This window comes from Hemicordylus capensis, chromosome 4, assembly GCF_027244095.1.
Source record: "Hemicordylus capensis ecotype Gifberg chromosome 4, rHemCap1.1.pri, whole genome shotgun sequence".
NCBI lineage: Eukaryota > Metazoa > Chordata > Lepidosauria > Squamata > Cordylidae > Hemicordylus > Hemicordylus capensis.
The window spans coordinates 51,853,226-51,876,320 of NC_069660.1; the positions used below are offsets into that span (position 1 = coordinate 51,853,226).

General features: G+C 44.2%; 1 long non-coding RNA gene across 2 annotated transcripts; it reads right to left on the minus strand.

The window, feature by feature from the left end:
* Positions 1-13,006: 13,006 nt before the first annotated feature.
* Positions 13,007-20,246, minus strand: LOC128322321 (uncharacterized). Of its 2 annotated transcripts, XR_008305663.1 has the most exons (3): positions 19,509-20,246; positions 15,097-15,274; positions 13,007-13,574 (listed from the first exon to the last, which is right to left on the minus strand). It is a non-coding gene; the product is annotated as an uncharacterized LOC128322321 (long non-coding RNA). The 2 variants fall into 2 exon arrangements; XR_008305662.1 differs by lacking the exon at positions 19,509-20,246 and having other exon boundaries at positions 15,097-19,471.
* Positions 20,247-23,095: the final 2,849 nt, after the last annotated feature.

The window sequence follows — 23,095 nt, forward strand, 5'->3', positions numbered from 1 at the left end:
GTGATAAGGAGGGCAGAAAACTTGATGTTCCATAGGCCCTTCTGGAATGGAAGGATCGTCCTCATCAGTCCCCGTAGAATCCGAAGAATCCGCATCTCCGGAATCCGGCCTCTCCAATGGTGCAACAGGTACTTTTAGTTGTTGTGTTGCTGGAGGAGCAGATGTCGCTACTGGAATGCTGGCGGATAAAGTTTCCACAGCAGACACTACCGCAGGTTGAGTTGCCACCGCCCGCAACTGTTGCTGTGCCTTCCATATCTTGTAATCCGCGTAGTCCGCTGGATAAATCACCGGTGGGGAATGCGTGAAACCGCATGCGTGATCAGATTGTGCAACAGTCCGCTGGGTAAAACACGTAGCCGGCGGGCGTACAAACATCGGAGACGGTCCCGTCACTGTCGCCCTGTCCACCATAGGTGGCCTTTGCGTAAGCATTGGGCTAGTTGCTGCTGAAACACGTTGCACTGGTCTCAACACAGCCGGCAAATGTACACGCTGTGGGGATCCCGACGGAGTCCTCGGTACCGGCAGTAGTGGAGTACTCGGTACCGACAGTTCTCTCACTCCCCGATCCGGGAAACCAAGGAAAGTAGGCTCAGTCGGCGTCGTATCAGTCGACTCCAAAAGGGCTCGTAAGTCCCTTCTTGCTTCAGATCCTGCCGCTATCTCCCTCTCTGTAGCATCTTCTCCGAAATCCAGAAAGTCCTCCGATCTGTACCCCTGTCTCGGAGTTATGGCTGGAGAAATCAATGGGGTTCTAGCTGGTGTAAGTTCCATCGCACGCCGTCGATGTTGAAAAGGTTTTGCGGCTGTCTGCTCTATATTTTCTGGAATCAAAGCATCCCTCGACGTCGAAGCCGATACCGAATTGACAGTCAATACCGTGCATGGTAAGGTAAGCGTCCCGTCCTGCATTTGCGGTACCGACACTGTCAGTGTAGAGGACGCTGGTATCGATGGGGATTTCGCAGTCGACACCACGTTACGTGTCGATACCGAGTACATTGGTGCATTCAGCTGCGGTTGTGTGACTGTCGACATCGAGACCGACATCGACTCCATCGGTGCCTGTAAACCTTGACACTCTCTCGATACCGATTTCCACAGTGTCGAAGCCGTCGACTCAGCAGAGTCCCAATCATCGCAATCTGATTGGAGCGGCAATGGCGACGGAGTTCGACTATGGACCCGAGTTTTCTTAGTCCTTTTTCGAGGGGGCGAAGATCCCTGATCCTCCTCTGTAGACGATTTTTGCTTGTGTCGCTTATGCCGGTGACGTTTCTTCTTTGCATCAGCCGGCTGCTTAAACTCAGCAGACACAGTGGCTTTCGACTGCCTACCGGCAGAGTCCACCATAGGAGTGCTCGCTTTCGATATCGAAGGATGGTTTGTCTTCGACATCGTGGACGACATCGAAGTGGTCCCCGACATCGATGTCGACGGTCTAGGGGTCGGCGGGCGCAGCGCATCATCATATAGTGCCGCCCGAAGCCTTAGCGCTCGATTTTTCAAAGTTTGCTTCGAAAATGACGAGCAAATTCTACAACCTGCGGGGTTGTGCTGCTCTCCCAGACACAACAAACAGGCATCATGTGTATCAGTTGAAGGCAGTTTCGCATTGCACTCCGTGCAGCGTTTGAAAGTCGTTTTGGGTCTGTCCTTAGTCGACATGACCTCAGCCATCCCACTATCGTAACGTTCGTTTTTATGCTTACTACGTCCTTGCGGGTGATCCAAATCCAAGTCCAATTACAGTCCAAATTTCCTAAAACCAATTCGTCATCCTAATCCATTCCTAGTCTTTTACCAATATATCAATTTACTAACTAGCCGAGGAGCTAACAGTCCGAGGTGTTGACGTAATGGCGGTCAAACAGAAACTGAAAGAGACACGCCCCAACTGCCAGGGATAAGAAGAGCACGGTCTCGTGCAGGGCAGTTAGGGGCGGAGCAAGGAGCTAGCTAATCGGTCCGTGAGGTCACTGCGCAGGCGCAGAACCCATTGTTATGAATGCAACGGATCACTATCCAGATCATCTTTTGCGCTACCAAAAGGGGCTTCACTCCATAGGAGGCAAAGTCAACACTAGCACTGCCAGATGTCTCCTTTCTCTCCTGTCACCACCAATGCACCGTTAGGGTCAGAGAAACATTGTGCCACCCACTGCAGCTGGTCCACAGATCAGCAGTGAAATGCACACTTGTGTCGGGCCCTGGTACATGTACCAGCCCCAACACAGCCCCCCTGCACTCCTGGTAAAGTGAGGGCACTACCCGCCTGCTGAAAGTGGTGCATGAGGGGAACTTGTAGTAAGGGGCGAGCAGTTGGAGCAGCTGTCAGAAGCCGGCATTCTCCACCGTCTGAAAAGGCTGACCGTCCAAAGCCATCATCAGATGTGGTTTCGGATGATCAGACTGCTTGCCCAACGACTGCACCCACCACGCAGTCAGCTTTTCCTGCTTAGGAGCAGGAGCATCGGCCTTGCTGCTGCTAGTCAAGGGCATGCTAGGCCTATTGCTGCCAGCAGCAGCAAGCACCCCTAGGTGACACTATTGCAGGTGCCACAGCATCACCACAGTCCCAAGACCTGACCCATGCCCTACAGTGGGTGCAGACAGAATGGGTTGGGTCACCAAGGCAGAGCTTGAAGTGATCCCACACCATGCTGCCACCATGCTTGCCAACCCTGGGTCGCTTTGGTGGTGGTGGGGCTGCTTGATCTTTCTGGGGGCCACCACTGCTGCCATCAGTCGGGCTGAGAAGGTCCAGGAATGGGTAGCATGATGACTTCCTCCTGCTACTCCTCAGCCTCGGACCGGGGGCTCACACTGTTCAGGGGGATTGGGGAGGATGGCAAGACCGATCTGGCTAGGCTAGCAGCTGTAGCTGTCTGCAGCTCCTCCACAGCTGCCACAGGAAAATGCTCTTCCCTGACAGGGGAGGTCCTTCCCCTTAACTCCTGCTCTGCCAAAACCAGCTGCACTGCTGGTTCATCTGAGTAGGTGCTCCTGTGCACAGCCAAAAAAGCAGGGGCGGCGGAGGGGGGGACTTGGGAGGTAGGCCCCTGTTGCCAACCCCCACCGTGATCAGCATCACTGCTTCCTCTCCCTGCCAGTCTAATCCTAGATCTTCCTCTCACCCTCCCAGCCATCTTTGGGGTTTTAATTTAAGCCCTAACTCTAACAGGGGTGGAGTAGGGAAAGGGTGGATATCTAAGAAAGGGGTGTGGGGTCAGGGAGGTGATCTTGATTTATGCTATGTGTGCCAGGAAAGGAAGTTGAAAGGGAAAGCCAAGAGGGTCATATCTTCACAATGCATGGAGGTGATTTAAAACCACAGTATATCTCCCCTGAGAAGGTTTGTTCAGGGTTCCTGCTTGCCTATATTTTCTGTAGTGAAGACAGATGCAAAGAATTTATTCAGCTGCTCTGCAAGCTCCGTATTCTCCTTAAGCATCCCTTTCACTCCCTTGTCATCTAGTGGTTCAACCAGGTGGCTGACAGTTTTCTTGCTTCCAATGTATTTAAAATATTTTATAAAACCTGAAGGATTATTTCCAAATTAATAATACAGGTGAACTCAAATGGGCTACAATTTGGGATGCTGATAAAGCTGTAATTAGGGCGCAGTTTATTAAGAAGACTGAGATAAGAAATATTAATATAAAAGAAGAAGAATCTTTGATGAATAAAATATCATAGCCTCTTAAAACTACTCAAGATACGGAGTTAATGAGAAAGCATGAAGGCTTAAAACAGTTCCATCTTACTTTTTTTTTGGTCAGCCGCTGTATTTAATTGCTTCATCCACAAGCATCCATGACAGATGTGTACATTTCTTTTTCTTTCTTTTTTTAAATTTTTATTGAAAGAATAAGAAAAGCAAAGATAAGAAAATTACATCATTTCTTGAGCTTCCAGATTCCAGTAATTATGTATGGCATATTACAAAAACTGTCCATTTCCACCCTCCATTAACCTTTACCCCATAAGAGACAAGAATTGCAGATGAATATAAAGAATACAAATCGATCATCAATGTTAAGCTGAACCTTGGATGGGGGTGCAAACCTTGTGCTATATTAAAGCTTATAAAAGGTTCCCAAATTAACACAAATGATTCTTCTGAGTTATTCCACAAATAGGCTGTCACCTTAGCCATCGAAGCATATTCCCATAATTTTAATAGCCATTAATCCAAGGTCGGAATTGTCTGTGACCACCAGTTGGCAGTGTAGAGAATCCTAGCAGCGGTGATCATGTATAATGAGCCCTTTGGGGACAGGGTTCCATCTTATTTTTATTTATTATTTCTCTGTGTAAACCACCCTGAGCCATTTTTGGAAGGATGGTATAGAAATCGAATAACTAACTAACTAACTAACTATAAAGATAATTCCGTGTATTTAATGGGTATACTAGGTTTAGTCATATTTAGCAGAAAAAGCTCAGGTGAATAAGAAAAGTTTATATTTAAGATTTGTTGCATCTTAAAGTGGATTCCCCCCCCTCCCAGAATTGCTGTGCTTTACTGCGAGTCCACCACATGTGATAAAATGTCCCCGAATGGTGCTTGCATTTCCAACAATTTCCTGGATTGTTGCTGTCCATCTTACTAATAGTCATAGGGGTGATATACCAGTGAAAATAAATTTTATACCAGTTTTCTCTTAGAAGACTGTTTGCTGTAAATTTAATATTCACCTTCCACTGATGCTCCCAATTTTGAATATCAGTTCTGTTTAGGTTTCGCATCCACTTGATCACACAGTCTTTAATCTGTTCTGTTTCTGTGTCATATTTCAACAGCAACTTGTATATTAATCCCAATAAATGATCAACATTTTTGGCTATTGATGCTTTGAATTCCATTAAATCTCTGAGCTTTCCGCCTTGTTTTTGTATTTCTTTCTGCACTATCGAACTGATTTGTAAATATTGAAACCATGGGCTATAGGCCACCTCCAGCCTCAAAGGCGGGATGCCTCTGAGTACCAGTTGTAGGGAAGTAACAGCAGGAGAGAGGGCATGCCCTCAACTCCTGCCTGTAGGCTTCCAGCGGCATCTGGTGGGCCACTGTGTGAAACAGGATGCTGGACTAGATGGGCCTTGGGCCTGATCCAGCAGGGCTGAGGGCTGTTCTTATGTTCATGGGGGTTCCTCAGACCATTCTTGCATAAGAGTTTGAATTGATTTGGGTTTTTCTTTCCCGATGCTCAAGTTTTGCAGACTGTATGCTTTCTGTCTCCAGAGATCATACTTGTTAGATTTTTCTTCTTTGTGAACAAAGATATTCAGGATAGATGCCAAAGGCGATATGTCCGAACTAATCCTTTTCTTGTACTTATCCCAAACATTTAACATGCTGTTTCTAATTGTATGAGATTTTATTTCTGGATTATTCCTTTTTGTGTTGCCAACCACCCTCGGAACCTCGCCTTGCTCCTTTGTAATTGGAACCTCACCTTGCTCCTTTGTAATGTCAGGTCAGTCCAGAACAAATCAGAAACCATTCATGATTTGATTCTGGATTCAGGAGCTGACCTGTTTGTATTACGGAGATCTGGTTGTGGGAGGCCAGTGGCCCAGCTTCTTCCTCCAGGGTACTCTGAGGAGTAGGTGAGAGGCCGCGGGCGGGGAGGTGGAGTCCATGAAAACAACATCTCCCTCCCCGGGATCTCTGTTGAGGTGTCGGACCATATCAAATGTGTGTACCTAAGTTTGGGGACCAGGGATAGATTGGGACTTTTGTTGGTGTACCGATCGTCCCGCTGCTCAACGGAATCCCTAAGTGAGCTGATGGGCTTGGGCTTGGGCTAGGTGTTGGAGTCTCCCAGGCTTGTGGTGCTGGGTGACTTCAATGTTCATTTCAGGACCAATTTGTCTAGGGCAGCTCACAGCGGCCATGACGACTATTAGCCTATCCCAAGTGGTCTCGGGACCGACTCATATTGCCGGTCACATGCTTGATTTGGTCTTTCACTCTAATCAGGGTGGTGTTCTGTGTGTGTGGACTCCTGAGATTTCCCCATTGTCATGGACAGACCACCATCTGGTTAAGGTTGGACTCACAATCACTTCCCACCTTCGCAGGGCTGAAGGGCCTATTAGGATGGTCCGCCCAAGAAGGTTATTGGATCCAATAGGATTCCAAGAAGCCTTGGAGGGATTTAGTGTTGGCTCTTCCAGCGATCTTGTTGATGTGGAGAACTGGAACAGCAAACTCACCAGGGCAGTAGACATGATTGCTCCTAAGCATCCTCTCCGACCCGCTACAAAATTGGCCCCCTGGTATATGGAAGAACTACGGGGGCTGAAGCAGCAAGGCAGATAACTGGAGTGCAAGTGGAGAAAGATCCGACTCGAATCTGACAGATTGCAACATAGAGTACATTTGAAGATCTATGCTCAGGCAATACGTGTGGCAAAGAAGAGATTCCTTTCTGCCTTTATTGCACCCGCAAGTTCATGTCAGGTGGAGGGTTGTGAGAGGGCTAGTATATGCGCCTTCTCCTTTGAATCAGAATCTGGAACCATTGATTACCCGCTGTGAGGTGTTTAATGAATTCTTTGTGGGAGAAATCTCTCGTATTCGGGCCAACGTAGACTCAGTCTCCACAATTACTTCATTGTCTGATGTGGAGGTGTCCAGTGACTCCTTTTGTGTGGTTAGGTTGGATCAGTTCCAGTTTGTGACTCCTGAGGACGTGGACAAGCTGCTTGGAGTGGTGCAGCCTACTACCTGTTCTCTTGACCCTTGCCCGACATGGCTTATAATATCTAGTAGGGGTGTTGTTGTAGGAGGCCTGGTAGAGATCATAAATGCTTCTCTGAGGGAGGGAGGGATGCCTCCTTGTCTAAAGGAGGCAATTATTAGACCACTTCTAAAGAAGTCTGCCTTGGATCCCTCAGAGTTGAGTAACTACAGGACTGTCTCCAACCTTCCGTGGTTGGGCAAGGTAATTGAGAGGATCATGGCTTCCCAGCTCCAGTCTTGGAGGAAACCAATTATCTAGACATGTTTCAGACTGGCTTTCAGGCGGGCTGTGGGGTGGAGACTGCCTTGGTTGGCCTGATGGATGATCTCCAATTGGGAATTGACAGAGGAAGTGTGACTCTGTTTGTCCTTTTGGACCTTTCAGTGGCTTTCAATACTATCGACCATAGTATCCTTCTGGAGTGTCTGAGTGGGTTGGGAGTGGGGGGCACCGCTTTGCGGTGGTTCCATTCCTACCTCTTGGGCAGGGATGTCCCTTGGAGATTGTTGTTCTTCAAAATCTGAACTTTCATATGGTGTCCCTCAGGGCTCTGTATTGTCTCTGATGTTTAACATCTACATGAAACCGCTGGGAGAGATCATCAGGAGATTTGGTACAGGGTGGTATCAGTATGCTGATGACACCCAAATCTATTTCTCCATGGCAACCTCATTGGGAGAAGGTGTAACCTTCTTAAATGCCTGCCTGGAGGTGGTGATGGGCTGGATGATGGATAACAAACTGAGACTGAATCCAGATAAGATGGAGGTACTTATTGTGCGGGGTCGAAACTCAGGAGATGAGTTTGATTTGCCTGTTTTGCATGGGGTCACACTTCCCCGGAAGGAACCAGGTGCGCAGTCTGAGGGTGCTTCTGGATCCGAGCTTTTAGCAGCTTCAGCTGATACACCAGCTGTGTCCGTTTCTTGAGATAAACGACCTCAGGACAGTGGTACATATGCTGGTATCCTTCAGACTGTATTACTGCAAAGCACTCATATGTGCGGCTGCCTTTGTATGTAGTTCAGAAACTACAGCTGGTTCAGAATGTGGCAGCCAGGTTGGTCTCCAGGTCATCTTGGAGAGACCATATTATCCTGTATTGAAAGAGCTACACTGGCTGCCTATAAGTTTCCAGGCAAAATACAAGGTGCTGGTTATAACCTATAAAGCCCTAAATGGCTTGGGCCCTGGGCATTTAAAAGAATGTCTTCTTCGTCATGAATCCCACCTCCTATTGAGATCATCAGAGGAGGTCCTGATGACCACAGTTGCCACCGGCTTGTCTTGTGGCTACCTCGGGATAGGCCTTCTCAGTTGCTGCCCCGATGCTTTGAAATGTGCTCCCTGCTGAAATAAGAGCTTTCCCATCTCTGACAGTTTTAAAAAAATCTTTAAAGACACATTTGTTCACCCAGGTTGTTTTAAGGTTGTTGTAATGTTTTAACTTTTTGCTGTCATTTATTTTAAGCAATGTTTTAATTTCTTTGTTGTCATTTATCTGTTTAAACTATTTTTAAAAAAACATATTTTTATACTGCCCAAAACACAAGTTCTCTGGGCAGTTTACAAAACAATAAAAACAACCAATAAAAAGATTGACACATTCCAACAATTAAAATTTAAAAAGTTAAAACTATTAAAACACAATTAAAACAGTATCTAATTAAAAGCCTGGGTGAACAAATGCATCTTGACTGCCCTTTTAAAAGTTGTAAGAGATGTGGAGACTCTTATTTCAGCAGGAAGTGTGTTCCAAATCCTCGAGGCAGCAATGGATTAACTAATGTTTTAACTTTTCTGTTTTTGTTGTAAACCTCCCAGAGACATAGGTTTTGGGCAGTATAAAAATATGTTAAACAAACAAATAAATAATAATAAACAATAGTGGAGAAAGAGGGCATCCTTGTCTAGTAGCCCTTATTAACACATTTTTTGAGAGGGTCCCATTTACTATTATCTTAGCCAATTGCTCCTGATAAATACTTTGAACCCAAGAGAGGAAATCTGATCCACAATTCATTTTTTCCAAAACATTAAAGAAAAAAGACCAATCCAAATTGTCAAAGGCTTTTTATGCATCCAAAAAAATAATCGCAGCTTTACTCTTCTTCTTTGTAATATCATCTATTGCATTCAAGACAAATCTCATGTTATCTTTCATGTATCTCTTCGGTATAAATCCTGTTTGATCTCGGTGAATTATATCAGTTAAGAAGCCCTTCAGCCGTCCTGCCAAAATTGCCGCAAAGATCTTACAGTCCACATTCAACAAAGAGATTTGTCTATATTACTCAGGTCAGGTTGCATCCTTCCCTTCCTTATAGATAAGGGAAATGAATGCTTCTTGCCAAGAGGAAGGCAAGGCATGGCAATGTAATATTTCATTCATTACCTGGGTTAGTAGATTAATTAATATTTCCTGAAAATGCTTATAGTAGACTGATGAGAGTCCATCCAGACCTGGGGTATTATTTTTTAGACGTTTTATTGCTTCCCTTGTTTCCTCCTCGGAGTTCAGTTTATTCAGTAATTCTTTCTGTTTGTCCATAAATGATGATATCTGCAACTTCTCTAAAAACTGTGCAATTTCCTTCGGATCTCTCCTTTCTTTTCTGTATAATTTAGTGTAATATTCTATGAACTGGTCAATCATTTTATCCATATTTGAAACAAACTCACTTCCATTCCATATGGAGGTGATGACTCTCTTTTGTTCTTTTCTCACTTTGTATGCCAATAATTTATCAGGTTTGTTACCCTTCGTGAAATATTTTTGTTTTGTGTAAATCATATTCTTGTATGTCTATTTTGCTTCTATAAGATTTACGGAGCTCCTTTATACTTTGCCATATATCTTTCTTAGGATTCATCTTGTGGGTCATTTCTAGATGATTCAGCAACTCCTTCTGCTTTTGTGAATCCCTCTTCCTCTTCGAGGCCTCCGAAATAAACATTCCTCTCATAAAAGCTTTACTGGAGTCCCATATATAATATAATGAAACATCTGGTGTCATGTTGCTCTGGAAGAAACTCTTTAATTCATCTTGACACTTCAACTTAACTTGCTCTTGCAGTAACAAAAGGTTATTCAGTCTCCACCTTCTTGGCCCTGTATGTTCTTTGTAATTAATTAATTACATTAATTACTAATGGATTATGATCAGCATAAGCACTTCCACCTCGGTAACACAGATTTCAAAAGAATGCACATACCTATTCTGGAATAAGTTTGATGGGGTTGGGAGAAGAAAGTATAGCCCTTTTCCAAAGGATGCTTATATCGCCATGCATCCTCCAAAAATAAAAGCATCATTTTGTTCTTGCATCTTCTTTGTAATATCATCTATTGCATTAAAGACAAATCTCATGTTATCGTCTTTTGTTCAGATCAGGGGGGTGTTCCATGGGTGGGGGATCCTGTCATTTCCCCATTGTTATGGACAGACCACTACCTGTTTAAGGTTGGTCTCATAGCCGCAATCCACCCCTGCAGAGGTGGTGGACCTATTAGGATGGTCCATCCGAAAAGGCTGCTGGACCCAGTGGGATTTCAACAGGCCTTGGAGGATTTTGATGTTGGTGCAGCCGGTGATTCTGTCAATGCCCTGGTGGGAACCTGGAACAGGGAACTCAACAGGGCAGTAGACATTATTGCTCCTAAGCGTCCCTTCCGACCTGCTTCAAAAATGGCCCCTTGGTATACTGAGGAGTTGCAGGGGCTGAAGCGGTTGGGTAGGCGACTAGAGCGCAAGTGGAGGAGAACTCGGTTCGAATCTGACAGGATACAGCATGTGACCCATCAGAAGACTTATGCGGTTGCGGTGCGTGCGGCAAAAAAGAGTTTTTGGTCTGTGTGCATTGCAGCTGCAGATTCGCGCTCAGCAGAGCTATCCCAAATTGTGAGGAGTTTGATTTCTGCTCTTTCTACCTCAAATCAGTCCCCGTGGTCATTTTGCTGTAATGCCTTTAATGGGTTTTTTTGCAAACAAGATCTCCTGTATTTGGACCGACTTGGACTCCACTATTTTTGCAGGGTCTATGGAGGAGGTGTCCAGCAATCCCTCTTGCAGTATTAGATTGGATCAGTTTCAATCTGTGACTCCTGAGGATGTGGGCAAGCTGCTTGGGGCGGTGTGGCCTACCACCTGTTCTCTGGATCCTTGCCCGACTTGGCTGCTTCTCTCTAGCAGGGAGATTGTTGGAGATGGCCTAGTTAATATCATACTGTAAGTGCATTGCTGAGGGAGGGTAGAGTGCCCCCCTGTCTGAAGGAGGCATTGATCAGACCACTCCTAAAGAAACCTTTTCTGGATCCATTAGTGATGGACAGTTACAGGCCAATCTCCAATCTCCCTTGGCTGGGCAAGGTGATTGAAAGGGTGGTGACCAACTAACTCCAGGCAGTCTTGGAGGAAACTGATTATGTAGACCCATTTCAAACTGGCTTTAGGGCTGGCTATGGGGTTGAGACAGCCTGGGTCGGCCTGATTGATGACCTTTACCGGGGAATCTACAGATGGAGTGCGATTCTGCTGGTTCTTCTGGATCTCTTGGTGGTGTTCGATACCATCAACCATGGTATCCTTCTGGATCTCCTGGGGGAGTTCGGGATAGGGGGCACTGCTTTGCAGTGGTTCCGCTCCTACCTCTCGGGTAGATTCCAGATGGTGGAACTTGGTGAGAGTTGCTCCTCAAAACGGGAGCTGTTATATGGAGCCCCCCAGGGCTCCATTCTGTCACTAATGCTTTTTAATATCTACATGAAACCACTGGGAGAGATCATCAGGAGTTTTGGTGCAGGGTGTTATCAGTATGCTGATGACACCCAAATCTACTTCTCCTTTTCATCTTCAGGAAATGGCACTCATTCCCTAAATGCCTGCCGACAGGCAGTAATGGGCTGGATGAGGGATAACAAATTGAAGCTGAATCCAAGCAAGACAGAGGTGCTCATTGCGGGGGCTCAGAATCCGAGGGATGAGTTAGATCTCTGTGTGGGATGGGGTTACACTCCCCTCAAAAGAGCAAGTGTGCAGCTTGGGAGTACTCCTGGACCCAGGCCTCACCCTGTTATCTCAGGTGGTGGCCATGGCTAGGAGTGCTTTCTGTCAGCTTTGGCTGATTCGACAGCTGCACCCATTCCTTGAAGAGGATAACCTCAAAACAGTGGTGCATCAGCTGGCAACCTCCCAGCTTGACTACTGCAATGCACGCTATGTGGGGCTGCCTTTGTACATAGTCCGGAAACTTCAGTTAGTTCAGAATGCGGCAGCCAGATTGGTCTCTGGGGCAACCCAGAGAGACCATATCATGCCTGTTTCGAAACAGTTACACTGCCTGCCGATATGTTTCTGGGCAAAATACAAAGTGCTGGTTATTACCTTTAAAGTCCTAAATGGCTTAGGTCCGAGTTATCTAAGAGAGCGCCTTCTTCTACATGACCCCCACCGCATGTTAAGGTCATTTGAGGAGGTCCGTCTCCAGCTGTCCCCGGTTCGTCTGGTAGCGACGCAGAGGCAGGCCTTCTCTGTAGCTGCTCCTGGGCTGTGGAATGCACTCCCGGCAGAAATTCGTAATTTGAGATCATTGCTGTCATTCAGGAGAGCCCTTAAGACTTATCTGTTTGGCCTAGCCTTCCATGGTTTTAAATGATTAACTGTTTTACATTGTTTTAAATTGTTGCCCTGATTTCCATGCTTTTTAGCTGCTTAATTGGTTTTATTTTGTTTTAATAGTTTGATTTTAATTGTTGATTTGTTTTAATTGTTTTTATCATGCTGTAAACCGCCTGGAGCCATTTTGGATGAGTGATATACAAATCAATCAATCAATGAATCAATCAAATAAATGAATAAACAAACAAACAAAATCAAGAATATTTCTTGGCAGTTTGCCAGAGCTCTTCTTCTATTGGCCTGATTTATCAAGGGCTAAAGAGAGAAATTCATTCTAATCTCCCATCACAAGTATTTCCCCTTCGGCTATTTCCAACAAAGATTGGAAAAACTGCTCATAAAATTGTGTCTTATTATCATTTGGAACATAGATTGAAGCTATCGTGATTTTAAGTTGTTGCTGAGTTTGAAATCGTAATATTATATATCTGCCAGCTGTGTCCTGTATTTGCTCTTCCAAAGTCCAACCCAAGTTTTTAATAGAAATCACCGCTCTGTTTTTCATTTTGTTTTTTGTATCCCCAGAGGCTACATAACTTTAGCCCAAAGACTTACACTCCAGCAAGTTGATGTTGTTCAACTTAATATTTATTTATTTTTTATTTATTTTTGCATTTTTATACCGCCTTTCGTTAAAAGATAGCCCCAAGGCGGTTTACAAAAGTTAAAAACATAGAATAAAAACACAATAAAAACATCATGCTAAAAGTATAAAAACATATAAAAACAGGCATAAAACAATACAACAAATAAAAACACCCAGAAGCAGCAGTAAAAACGATTATGTAAAAGCCTGGGTTAAAAGCCAAGTCTTTACAAGCTTTCTAAAAGCCGTGATGGAGTCCGAGGAACGAATGGCCACTGGGAGAGCATTCCAGAGTCTGGGGGCAGCAATTTGTGCTCCAGTCATCTACCTTGCCTGTAATGAATTTAACTGCAATTCAGTCATTTTTGGTGGGCATACTCACTTTCCTGATTAAAATTCCCACAGCTGCAGCAATGTCTGGTCTTGTTACTGTGGCAGTATATAAAAATTTCCCATTTGCTTTCCTGTATTTCCCATTGTCTGGAGAAACATTAAATTCCTCACATAAAAGTATATGCTCTGGTGGTAAAGAAGTTCAGCCCAATAGATTATCTGGAGACAGTGGTAGAGTATGAAAAACAATTTAAGAATTATTAAGAAACTAAAACATTACATACTAAGAGAGAGACATAAAACAATTTACCCAAACAGGCACTAGCCTTCAACAACAACTGAACAATTCTAACTGACTCTAACTGACCAAGACAGATCTATTAGTATCTCATCATGCCTCTAGTGGCCAGAAGAGGTTACTGCAGTGCTAAGAGCAATGCTTTAGAATTCTCACTTCTAACAGATTTAATCATTTATCCCAGTGTTCCTTAAACTCTAATTGAAGTTTCCAATGGTTGAATTTTGATATTGTTTCCAAGTCTTTATGAATCAAAATCCCAGATATCTAATTGGTGAAACACTATGTTTGATTTTGTATCTTTAGTGAAAAAGTCCTTCATTCTCTGCTCTAAACTGAAACTAAATATTTATTTACCTTCTTTATATATTGCCTGATATGTGTAACTCTAGATGGTATACATGATTTAAAACACAACAATTATAAAACAGAGTAAAAACAATTAAAACAATTTCAGAGAATAAAAAGTTAAAATAATTTCATGGGATAAAACCAAACAATTTAAAATTAATTTCAGTTAAAAGCCTGAGAAAACAGGGGTGTTGTGAGGGTCTTATCCAGTCTGATTTAGAATAATTTACCTTATATCCAGAAATATCACTGAACAAAAATAATATATTAAATACCAAAACAGACTGCAAAGAATTCCAAAAGGATGTATTCAAACTCTGTGAATGGGCAACAAAATGCCAAATGAAATTCAGTGTAAATAAACATAAAATGATGCACATTTGGATAACCTTGGGATATGCTTTATGAAATGTGGTATAGAAACAAAACTATAAATAAATATATATAATCAAAGTCCTAACTTCACATACACATGAATGAGTCTGAGCTGTTGATTGACCAGGAAAGTGATCTTGGGGTTGTGGTGGATAGCTCAGTGAAAAAAGTCAGTCAAGGGGGTGACAGTTGAGAAAAAGGCAAATGTCATGCTAGGGATAATTAGGAAAGGAAGAGAAAATAAAACTGCTATTATTAGAATTCCCTTATACAAATCTGTGTGTACTAACATTTGGAATGCCGTGTGCAGTTTGTTGCTGCATCTCAAAAGGGATATTCTAGAGCTGGAAAAGGTGCATTTGTGCTCTGCTCAAGTCCAAACCCTATGGGCTTGTCCAGCGAGGGAGAGGAAGGGAAATAAACGCTGTCAGGCAGCAAGTGCTGCCTGGAAATGAGACAGGGAGAACTGGGGCGGGACTCCTGCAATTGGGCCATGCCTCCTTTGCGTGTGACATCACGTGCAATGGGGGCTCCAGAGGCCCTTTTCATTGGCTGCTCAGGTTCTTTGAACCCATTTGCTCAGTGGTGGCTCCACCCCTGTCTGGAGGGCCAAGTTTTCCAAGCCCTGCCCTAGAACCACCTCCATTGCCCCCAGGTCCCCCCAAATAGAAGCAATGCTGGGCCAAGGCTAAGTTCATGGCTCTGAAGGCTACTTACGGCTTCCTCCTGATGGGTCTCCTTGGGAGGAAGGGGAAACAAGCTTGTTTGCTTCAAGAGGAAGGCTGCCCTAGCAGTCCAGGAAGGGGCAGAGTTCCTGCAGCCTTAAAGTTCTTCAGTTACCGCCAGCTTCCATCAGAGCTGTCATCAGGCCCTCAGATCAGACCCTCCGGTGTGCCTAGCTTGATAGACATGTGTTATCAAAGCTGCATATGGAAATACTCTCATGAGCAAAGATAATAATTTTAAAAGCTGCTTTGAATATTACTCAGTTTTTGTACCTTTTATTTATTTGTATTTGTTTCATCCAATCTTTCTGCTATGGAACTCAAAGCAGCATATGTAGGGCTCCCAGGTGGTGCTCTATCAAGGCATTGACCAGACTCAGCCCTGCTTAGTTTTAGCAAGGTTGCTGCATCATATGCTTTTAGACCATGCCCTGAGCTTTTGGTGGAAAATATCTTCTTAGATATTAAAAGATTACACTGGTATCTCTAATGACCTAATTTTATGGATTCTTGTGTGGATGTTGGTAACACAGATTAACGGCCAAGGCTGGGGCCATTTCGAGGCTCTGAAACAAAACTGGAGCCATTTTGAGGACCTGAAACACAAATGGTGGCCAGAAATGATCTCTGCAGTCATTTCCGGCCACCCCGACCCGCAGATACATGAGGACGGCGTTTTCCCCAATTTTCTTTCCACATATGCCGAGGCTGAGTGTCTATTACCCGAACGTGGATATGCAAATCTGCACATATCAAGGTTCAACTGTACCACTTTTCAACAAACTGCAAAGACAGAGCACAACTGCAACTATGAACATTTATATACTGCTTATTAACAACAAAAATTGTTTTTATACAGAAAAATAAATAATAAATAAAATGGTTCCTTGTCCCAAAAGGGCTCACAGTCTAAAAGGAAATATAAGGTAGACACCAGCAGCAGTGAGAAAGAGTGGGGAAGGGACTGGAATGTTGCTTGTCAGCACGTCTGTAACAAACACTGTACCAGCTTTGATCACAGCAGGAAAAAAATAGGGTATCCCACCTTGGTTTAGGAACCAAACCCCTATTTATAATGTTTTGCATGGGGAAAAAGGTTCAGAGTAGGGATGTGCATGGAACCGAGTGGGGGAAATTCGAAGGCGGGGGGATAACTTTTAGGGTGGGGGAGGGTGCACTTATCCCTCCCTCCACATCCCCCACCCGTCGGCACGGCAGCATAACTCCCTGCTGCCCCGTTTCCTCTTTGGCAGGAAGTACCAGGAAATACCTGGTGCACGTGCGCATGCCAGGCACCTGATGTGTGCACGAGTGAGCACAACATGTGTGTGAGCACGCACACTCAGCGTGCTCATGCGCACCAAGTACTTCCTGGTACTTCTGGCTCAAGCTTACTCTTCCTCAAGTTTCCAAGGAAGAGCTCTGGCTGTGCTGCTGCTGACTTTTGCTGCTACTGCTGGGTTGCTGCTCTTGCTGCCGTGCCTTGGACTGTGGACTTGGTGCTGCTGCGGACCCCCTGCCACCTCGACCCCTGCTTCTGCTGACCCTGACCTGCTCTGCTTCTCTGGCTGACCCTGACCTGCACTGCTGCTCTGGCAGACCCAGATGTGCTCTGTTGCACCTGCCTGCAGACCTCTGCTGACCCCTTTGGACCCCTGACCTCTGGATTACCCACCTTCCTTTTTTCTGTGGATTACCTGCCTGCCTTTTTAAAAAAATTACCCTTCCCTGTGGGATTACTGTCTGCCTTTTGGTGGGGGTTGCCCTTGTGGATTGCCTGCCTTGCCGCTGCGTCGGATTGGTGAAACACCCCCACACCCACGCACTATTTTGTATTTTTTTTCCTGGTTGATTGGTTTTGTAGTTTGGTTCTTTTACAATTAGAGCTTAGGAAGGTTTGTGCTTTAATTTTTGTGTGGTTAGGTTTGGAGTGCTATTAACTTGGGGTTTTTTTTTAGTGCTGCTGTTTTCTGTCTTATTAATAGGTTTAAGGTTTAATTTTAGGTTGAGTAGTGGTTTTGGTGCACTTTTGGTTTGTCTTCATGGTTTGTGTAAGTTTTAGGTTCAGTCTTTGTTGGTGTTTTGTGCTTTTGGTGGTGTTTTGGTGTTTAGTTCATCCCTTTTAAAATAGGGCCCAGTTTGGGGAAAGGAATGTCGGGGAGGAGGCAGGGCAGGGCTAGCAGCAGGGTTACAGGCAGAGAGAGGGGTGATGCTGGTTTGGGGCAAGGGTGGCAAGAGGGGCCGACTCCCCATGTCACCCAAGTTTCCCTAGAGGTCCGGGGTGGGTGGGTTGACTTACTAACTTACGGTTGGTCTACTGATGACCCTGAAAAAATTCAAAAATTCATTAAAAAATGCCTGATTACATTGTGGGTTGGGTGGTAGGTAGCATCCATCATGACTTACCACCCAATCCATTTTGATGTTCCTAGGAGCTACCCATAGGGAATAATGGGCCAGTTAAAATTCCCATTATTCTCTATGGCAGAGTCAGTTTGAACCAGCTTGACCCCGTTTTGAATTTGAATCGAACCAGCGGCCAGTTTGACAGAACTGGTACTCGAACCCGTGGCCAGGTCCGGTTCTGAACTCGAACCAAACTGCCAGGTCATTTTGTGCACACCCCTATCAAAGACTTCCTGTATCTAGTCATGTGCTACATATTATTACCAGAACTGCCCCAGAGCAATTGGCTATGGTGCTCCAGCTATGCTTCTGACTAAAGTGGGGCAATTAGCTCAGATTGGGGAGTAGTTTGGTTTCAGTATCAAAGCAGTTCTGGTGTATTTGGAAAAGGATGAGGAGACACAGGTACATTTTAAAGCTTTGCTAGGGTAAAAATAGGGGTTACAGAAGGCAAAAAGAGAGTTTGGTTTGGCAATTCAAAAATTTGGCAAGCATTCTGAATGAGTATCCTAATTAGAGGCTTGTGGTAATTTTGCTAAAGTCCTAATGAGAGCCTTCTTAGAGGCTTGCAAAACCAATGCCTGAAGAGTGGGGAAAGAAGCAGAGAAAGAGGTGAGAAGGCTTAGAGATAAACGGCTGGAGAAGTTATCACCACTGATCCTTCCTGGGTGTGTTAGGTTGTGCGATGGCTGGGCAGATGTGCCTCCTTTTGAGTAAAGTGTAGGGTAGAAGCAGGGATAAGGAGGCGAGGCAGCAGTAGTTGCAGCTTGCAGCATGAGAGTCCATTGGATTGCCAGATCCAAACAGAGTCTGAGGCCATGGTGGTCTGGCTGGGGTATTTATATCTAAAAACATACCCTATGTAACACTCTTAAATAAATGTTGCAAGAAACAGATTATACAACATTTTTTAAAAAAACCTTTGGGGGGAGAATACAACAACTCCTCCATATTCCCCAAATCCGGTGGCTATCCCACCCCGGAGGGTAAGGAGTTGGGTGTAAAACAACAAAGTCCATTGCTACATGGACTAAGTCACTTTACATGGGTCCTTCTGGACAAAAGGTGAGGGCAAGCTATGCAAATGTGGCTGTGTGAGGTGAATAGAGTCTGCATTTGTTTACCTATCTCAGAGACCACAAAGTCTCCAGGTGTAAAGATACTTGTTTATGAGCGTCTCTCCCTTATCTTTGTTAGTCAAGTCATCAACTTTAATAGGATGGGAAGTAGCCATTTTGGTGCTAAGAAGCATTCCATACGTTATCTATAGGCAGGAGGATCTCCTCTCCAGCCAATTTGCTTTGACAGGTTTATTAGCTGGCTTCCTCATTAGGGAGAGGCGTCCTGCGTTGGTCTGTTGTCTTTTTAACCTAGGGGCATGCTGCCAGAGAGCCTACTGCTTAAAGACCAATTTTTGCCAAAGAGCTAGGGAGTTATTCACACATGCCTTCATGCCCCAGGGTATCTGAAGAGAGTATCTGCTTTGCAGCAAATTTGCAAGATGTTTAATTTGGGGATTTAAAGGGGACAGTTCACATAGGCTTGGCTATTTTCCGCAACCCCTGGCAGATCTTTTTCCTGAGTGTTCCCACTGGATTAGTCTGGGTTTTTCCTCCAACTAATCACAAATCACATAAGCGAGGAGGAGAGCGAGAGAGCTTTTTTGTTGCTGTTAGTTTGACAACCACCGATGGACTGTGGTTCACAGAAGAGAGCCAGCCCACACATCCCAATCAGTCCTTCCCTCCCTACGCAGGCATGGGGAGCTCTGGGCATTTTAGGGCTGCTTGCTTTCCTTTTTGTGCTGGCTGCCCTGGACAGAGAAGTGTGTGTTGGGGGGGGGAGAGAGAACTCCTGAGGGAGCTGAGATGTGGCAGCACAGCGCGGGGGGTGGGGGGGTGGGCAGAACACAGGGTTCATGTGCAAGTTCCAAGTCAAGCTAAAGCAGAAAAACAAAGCTATCCAGCTTCCACGATATGATCTTGAGAATGTACCCACCATTTTCAAGAAGAACATCAGGAACCACTTTGAAGTTCTGAACCTCATTCATTGGGAACCAGAGGAACTATGGAATGAAATCAAAGAAGTTGTTAGGGATAAATGTGAAAAGAGACTGCCAAAGACCAAGAAACAGAAGAAAGCAAAATGGATGTCAGAACAGATGCTGGACACTGCCAAGAAGAGGAGAGAAGCCAAAGTCAAGAAAGATAAAGACTTGAGGAAGGAACTTAATAGGGAATTTCAGAAAGCTGTTAAAAGAGACAAGGAGCAGTACTACAATGACATCTGTAAAGACCTTGAGTGGCCAACAGATTGGAAGAGGTCAGTCTACATACCCATACCAAAGAAAGGAGACTTAACAGATTGCGCAAACCATAACACAATATCCTTAATTTCACATGCTAGCAAAATAATGCTCAGGATCATCCAAAGCAAATTAAGAGCCGTACATGGAAATGCCGGATGTTCAAGCTGGTTTCAGAAAAGGCCGAGGAACATAATTGCTGATGCATGCTGGATAATTGAGAAAGCCAAAGAATACCAGAAATAAGTCAATATGTGCTTTAATAACTACAGAAAAGCCTTCGATTGTGTCGACCATGTCAAGTTGTGGAATATCCTTAGGAAAATGGGTATCCCAGAACACCTCACTGTTCCATGAGAAACCTATACACAGGACAGGAAGCCACAGTCCACATGGAACATGATCAAATAGACTGGTTCCAGATCGGCAAAGGAGTAAAACAAGGCTTTATACTTTCTCCTTTATTCAATTTATATGCTGAACATATACTGAGAGAAGCTGGATTGGAAGAAGATGAGCGCGGTTTTAAAGTTGGAGGAAGAAACATCAATAATCTGCGCTACGCTGATGACACCACTCTGATAGCTGAGAATGCAGATGATATGCAAGCACTAGTAATGAAAGTCAAGGAGCACAGTGAAAAAATGGGACTACAGCTAAATGTAAAATGTAAACTAATGACAAAGGGTACAGTAACCAGCCTCAGAATTGATAATGAAATGATGGATAGCTTCTTCCTTTTAGGATTGACTGTCAACAGTAAAGGATCTAGTAGTCAAGAAATATGCTGCAGACTAGCACTTCGTAGGGATGTGCGAACAGGTTTTGGGGTCCGGCTGCTAAATTTTTAAATTTTTTTTAAAAATGGCCGCCAAAACCAAAATGGCCACCGCAGATACAAAAATGGTCTCTGTGAGGCCCTGGGCCATGCCACGCCTCACAGAGGCCATTTGCGCATGCGCAGCGGTCTCCAAAATGACCACCCCGACGATCTACCGAGTCCCAAACAGGCCAAAATAGAGGGTCTGGATGGCTTGTGGCAATGATTTGAGAGGCCAGAGGGGGGGCAGGGGTATGTTTGTGGACCACCACCACCCCGCAGCAGATAGGAAGCCCCCTCAAAGGTGAAGAAGGTTAAAATAATAATAATAATAATAATAAAATAATACCACCTAGATTCAAGGAAAATTAGAGAAGTCCTGGAAATAATAAAGCAGCAAATAACAGCAGTGTCAAAGAAGATTAGCAGATATGAAGCCAGAACTACACAACACAGGCAGAATCTCCAATTCCAGTCGAATCAGAGACGTTTCTACCAAAGCATAGAAGGAGAAACTGCAAGAAACATAGAAACACCAAATAAAGAAGAAACAGTGCAATTCTGGGGGAAATTATGGGACAATTCAATAGATTATAATAAAAAAGCAGGCTGGATGAAAGAGGTCAAAAAATGTAACCAACAAATGCAAGATCTAATAATAACACCAGAATTAATCAGTGAAAGAGCAAAGAAAATTAAAAATTGGACTGCTCCAGGCGACGATGAACTGCATGGCTTTTGGCTTAAACACCTAACAAGCCTTCATAAACAACTATCAAAACAGTTCAATCACATTTTGCAAGGAGGTGCTATTGAACAATGGCTAACAACTGGGAAAACTCATCTCATCATGAAAGACCCAGCAAAAGGTGCAGTTCCAAGTAATTATAGAACGATAACCTGTCTGCCAACCATGTTCAAATTATTAACTGGAATAATAGCAGATGAAGTCATGCAACACTTATTGACTAACAAACAGCTTCCAGTTGAACAGAAAGGAAATTGCCTGAGCACAAAAGACCAGCTGCTGATTGACAAAATGATTTTAGAAAATTGCAAGAGAAGAAAAACCAATCTAAGTGTTGCATGGATTGACTACAAGAAAGCCTTCGATTCATTGCCTCACACATGGATACTAAACTGTTTAGAAACAACTGGTGTCAGCAAAAACATCCAGATATTTATTTTAAAAGCAATGGGCATGTGGAGTACACAGTTAACAATCAATGGCGAGACACTTGGACAGGTTAGCATTAGAAGAGGCATTTTCCAAGGGGACTCACTATCCCCTCTGTTGTTTGTAATCGCCATGACCCCACTTTCACAAATACTAAACAAAACAGGCCTCTGATACCAAACATCTAAAACATCAAGTCAAATCAACCATCTGCTGTACATGGACGATCTGAAGTTGTATGGAAAGTCCCAGTCAGAAATCGAATCACTGCTAAACACTGTCCATATATTCAGTAGCGATATTGCAATGGAGTTTGGACTAGACAAGTGTGCTGCATTAATAATGAACAGAGGAAAAATAAGAAAAACAGAAGGAATAGAACTGCCCAATGGAAGCAAGATCAAGAACCTGGAAGAGAAAGAACATTACAAGTACTTGGGCATTCTCCAGGCTGATAACATCGCACACACTGAAGTTAAAAGAAAAACAGGAGGTGAATACATCAGGAGAGTTAGAAAAATCCTCAAGTCCAAACTCAATGGCGGGAACACCATACAAGCCATAAACACCTGGGCTATACCTGTTATCAGATACATTGCAGGAATAATAGACTGGACCCAGGCAGAGCTAGAGACGCTGGATCGTAAGACCAGGAAAATCATGACCATCAATCATGCTCTGCACGCCCGCAGTGATGTTGATAGGCAATACCTCCCTCACAGCTCAGGTGGAAGAGGAATGCTGCAAGTCCATCAAACAGTAGAGGAGGAGAAAAGAGGCCTTGAAGAATATATCAAGGACAGTGAAGAAGATGCACTTCAAATGGTCAATAATGCGAAACTATTCAACACCAATGAAACAAAGCAGGCCTACAAGAAAGAACAAGTCAAGAACCGAGCAGAAAAATGGAGAAATAAGCCACTGCATGGTCAATATTTGCACAATATAAGTGGAAAATCAGACATCACCAAGACCTGGCAATGGCTTAAGAATGGCAACTTGAAGAAAGAAACAGAGGGTTTAATACTGGCTGCACAAGAACAGGCACTAAGAACAAATGCAATAAGAGCAAAAGTCTAAAAATCAACCACAAACAGCAAGTGACGCCTTTGTAAAGAAGCAGATGAAACCGTGGATCACCTAATCAGCTGTTGTAAAAAGATCGCACAGACTGACTACAAAGAAAGGCATGACAAGGTAGCAGGGATGATACACTGGAACATCTGCAAAAAATACAAGCTACCTGTAGCCAAAAATTGGTGGGACCATAAAATTGAAAAAGT